The sequence below is a fragment of the Bison bison genome, unplaced genomic scaffold, assembly GCF_000754665.1.
Source record: "Bison bison bison isolate TAMUID 2011002044 unplaced genomic scaffold, Bison_UMD1.0 scf7180017864314, whole genome shotgun sequence".
Classification (NCBI taxonomy): domain Eukaryota; kingdom Metazoa; phylum Chordata; class Mammalia; order Artiodactyla; family Bovidae; genus Bison; species Bison bison.
This window is the reverse complement of record NW_011494886.1, coordinates 178,977-183,651: the sequence shown is the minus strand read 5'-3', so window position 1 is coordinate 183,651 and position 4,675 is coordinate 178,977. Positions and strand designations below refer to the sequence as shown.

Sequence of the window (4,675 nt, the reverse complement as noted above, 5' to 3'; positions counted from 1 at the left end):
AGGTGAAAGTGGAGAGTGAAAAAGTTGGCTTAAAGCTCAACATTCAGAAAATGAAGATCATGGCATCCAGTCCCATCACTTCATGGGAAATAGATCGGGAAACAGTGGAAACAGTGTCAGACTTTTTTGGGCAGGGGCTCCAAAATCACTGCAGATGGTGACTGCAGCCATGAAATTAAAAGACGCTTACTCCTTGGAAGGAAAGTTATGACCAACCTAGATAGCATATTCAAAAGCAGAGACATTACTTTGCCAACAAAATTCCACATATTCAAGGCTATGGTTTTTCCAGTGGTCATGTATGGATGTGATAGTTGGACCATAAAGAAAGCTGAGTGCCGAAGAATTGATGCTTTTGAACTGTGGTGTTGGAGAGGACTCTTGAGAGTCCCTTGGATTGCAAGGAGATCCAACCAGTCCATTCTAAAGGTGAACACTCCTGGGTGTTTGTTGGAAGGACTTATGCTAAAGCTGAAACTCCAATACTTTGGCTACCTGATGTGAAGAGCTGACTCATTGGAAAAGACTCCGGTGCTGGGCGGGATTGGTGGCAGGAGGAGAAGGGGACGACAGGATGAGATGCCTGGATGGCATCACCGACTCGATGGAAATGAGTTTGAGTGAACTCCGGGAGTTGCTGATGGACAGGGAGGCCTGGCGTGCTGCATTTCATGGGGTCACAAAGAGTTGGACACGACTGAGCAACTGAACTGAACTGAACTGATATATATAAATTCACCAAAATTAGAGTAAAATAATATGAGTCCTCAAGGACTCAGCTACTCAGAGTCCCCACATTATATAAACATGAACATAAAAATACTTTGCTAATATAAAATCATGAACTCTGTAAGGATCATGTGATTATTAATTTTCACAGGCTCCTATTTCAAGTGCAGGTAGACACAGGTTTGAATCAGGTTCTCTGGCTCTGTGGTTTTGGATGTTACACAATCATTTCAAAACTCCATTTGCTCCTCTCTTAAATGGGGTAATACATCCATCACCAAGATTTGCTGTGGAAGTGAATGAGACAACCTGAGAATCTACCATATATTACATGCTTGGCAAGAATTACTTTCTTTCCTGTTTGACCTTCCATGTCATGGTGAAATTGTCTTTAGTGTTTGATTTGCAAAAAGTGGACTATAATCACCTGTAATCCTAATTTTTCCATACTTTGATGTAGTGCTATTTGCTAGGTGTGAATGGAAAGCATTTATAGGTAAATCTTTTAAGAATTGAGATACAGTCCCTAGATTTAGTACCAACAAACTCACCATACAACATCTACTTTGTTCCCAACTTTTAAATAATCTTTAATGCAACTTCCTGGTAATAATCCTAAAATTCAAAATTGAAAAAAAATGTACCTATCATCTCCCTATCCTAATACAGCTACTATTTCTGTGTTCTCTGTTCTGTTGGGTTCTTCATTCCCTCATTCCCATTTTGTAAAATGGTAATTGCAGTTAAAAAAAATCAAATGTGATTTTCTCCCCACTTTTTATCATATTGTAGGACCATTCTCATGGTATATATGCAGTTAGAAAAACTATAGATGAGCTGAGTGCTTATTCATGTTGCTAACATCAGTCACTAAGATGTTTATAACTCCCCACCTCTAGGCCTCTTCCCTTGTACTTCCTGCTGGTTTAGAACACAGGCTTCTAAAGGGAATTTCTGTGTGGGATGCAGAGCAAAGCTGGTACCAACAGAAACAAAAGCCTGCTCCTGCTGACTCTGATTTGAAGTCTCCAACAGACCACTTGCTTCCCCTTGAGAGCAGAGTATCCACATTGGCATTGGACAGAGCTTGTTTCAGAAAATTTGAGGCAAGGTACAGACTATTTCCTCACCAAGCGGCATGCAGGGAGAAAACAGAAACAATCATGGAGCTATTCTAGAACTGGGAAAATTGGCACTTTTTGAGGATGTAGAAAAGATGATGGAAAGTGCTAAAGAATTAGGAAGTCAAGGAAGAAAAGAAGATAGTGATTAAAATATATATCTGAAAGGTAACAGAATCTCAAAACCAGTTTTGAATCCTTGCTCTTTATTGATGCGTTGTAATTTCATTGCCCACTGAAGCTACAAATGGAGGCTGAGAGTTCGAGGTCACACCTGTTGCATGGAGTGAGGTTCACGATTTATGTCTCTGTGACCTCTTAGGGCATGCTGCAGAGACATCAGTTCTATAGAAATGAGACATAAATATACTCCCTGTCTTTGACACACATGTCACCCCAAAATCTTTTGTCTGTGAGCTTCAAACATTTGTGTTGGCACCTGTTAGGCCAGCTGCCATGTCTTTACAATAATGTCTTTGCTAATAAAAGACAAACAGAATTGGGCCTGACCTCAGCTGTTTCACAATTTAGGTTTTACTATACCATTATTTGTCCCTATTCCTTCAGGTATTAAAAATATGTTTTGAGCATCAACTATGAGCTGTTTTCCATTCTTGGGAAAACTGTAGGGAACAAGGAAAGGTATAACCTCATGGAACTCAGCTTCTAGTTGGGAGAAATAGCAACAGACAGTACAATTTCACTAAGTGAAGGTACAATAGCATGTCTAGGGGCTGAGGAAAGCCAGAGAGAAAAGAAGTTGCTCTTTTATACAGCACTGTCAAGAAAGTTCTACATAATACAATGACATTTGAGTAGAGAAGACTACACATGGACATCACTAGATGGTCAATACTGAAATCAGATTAATTATATTCTTTTCAGCCAAAGATGGAAAAGCTCTAAACAGTCAGAAACAACAAGACTGGGAGCTGACTGTGGCTCAAATCATGGACACCTTACTGCCAAATTCGGACTTAAACTGAAGAAAGTAGTTAAAACCACTAGGCCATTCAGGTATGACCTAAATCAAATCCCTAATGATTATACAGTGGAAGGGAGAAATACATTCAAGGGATTAGATCTGATAGATACAGTGCCTGAAGAACTATGGACAGAGGCTTGTGACATTGTACAGGAGGCACAGATCAAGACTATCTCCAAGAAAAAGAAATGAAAAAAGGCAAAATGGTTGTCTGAGGAGGTCTTACAAATAGCTGATAAAAGAAGAGAAGTTGAAGGCAAAGGAGAAAAGGAAAGATATACCCATTTGAATGCAGAATTCCAAAGAATAGCAAGGAGAGGTGAGAAACCCTTCCTCAGCGATCAAAGCAAAGAAATAGAGGAAAACAATAGAATGGGAAAGACTACAGACCTCTTCAAGAAAATTAGAGATACCAAGGGAACATATCATGCAAAGATGAGCACAATAAAGAACAGAAATGCTATGGATCTAGCAGAAGCAGAAGATATTAAGAAGAGGTGGAAAGAATACACAGAAGAACTTTATAAAAAAAGATCTTCATGACCCAGATAACCATGATGGTGTGATGTGTGATCACTCATCTAGAGCCAGACATCCTGGGATGCAAAGTCAAGTGGGCCTTAGGAAGCCTCACTATGAATAAAGGTAGTGGAGGTGATGGAATTCCAGTTGAGCTATTTCAAATCCTAAAAGATGATGTTGTGAAAGTGCTGTACTCTGTATGTCAGCAAATTTGGAAAACTCAGCAGTGACCACATGACTGGAAAGGTCAGTTTTCATTCCAATCCCAAAGAAAGGCAATGCCAAAGAATGCTCAAACTACTGCACAATTGCACTCATCTCACAAGCTAGTAAAGTAATGCTCAAAATTCTCCAAGCCAGGCTTCAACAATATGTCAATTGTGAACTTCCAGATGTTCAAGCTGGTTTTTGAAAAGGCAGGGGAACCAGAGATCAATTGCCAACATCTGCTGGATTATCAAAAAAGCAAGAGAGTTCCAGAAAAACATCTACTTTGGCTTTATTGACTACGCCAAAGCCTTTGATTGTGTGGTTTACAACAAACTGTGGAAGATTCTTCAAGAGATGGAAATACCAGACCACCTTACCTGCCTCCTGAGAAATCTGTATGCAGGTCAGGAAGCAACAGTTAGAACTAGACATGGAACAACAGAGTGGTTCCAAATCAGGAAAGGAGTACGTCAAAGCTATATATTGTCACCTGCTTATTTAACTTATATGCAGAGCACATCATATGAAATGCCAGGCTGGATTTAGCACAAGCTGGAATCAAGATGGCCAGGAGAAATATCAGTAACTTCAGATACACAGAAGACAGCACCACTGTATGGCAGAAATCAAAGAACTAAAAAGCCTTTTGATGAAAGTGAAAGAGGAGAGTGAAAAAGTTGACTTAAAACTCAGCATTCAGAGAACTAAAGATCACGGCATCTAGTCCCATCAATTAATGGCAAAGAGATGGGGAAACAACAGAAACAATGACCTTTATATTTTTGGGTTCCAAAATCACTGCAGATGGTGACTGTAGCCATGATATTAAAAGACGCTTGCTCTTTGGAAAAAAAGCTATGACCCACCTAGACAACATATTAAAAAGCAGACCTTACTTTACCAACAAAGGTTCATCTAGTCAAACCATGACTTTGGTTTTTCCAGTAGTCATGTATGGATATGAGAATTGGACTATAAATAAAGCTGAACATTGAAGAATTGATGCTTTTGAACTGTGGTGTTGGAGAAGACTCTTGAGAGTCCCTTGGACTGTAAGGACATCCAACCAGTCCATCCTAAAGGAAATCATCTTGAATATTCATTGGAA

General features: G+C 39.5%; 1 pseudogene; it reads right to left on the bottom strand.

Annotated features, from left to right (window-relative positions):
• Positions 1 to 1,800, bottom strand: part of LOC104997839 — a 159,993-nt pseudogene extending 158,193 nt beyond the window's left edge.
• Between the last annotated feature and the right edge of the window lie 2,875 nt (positions 1,801 to 4,675).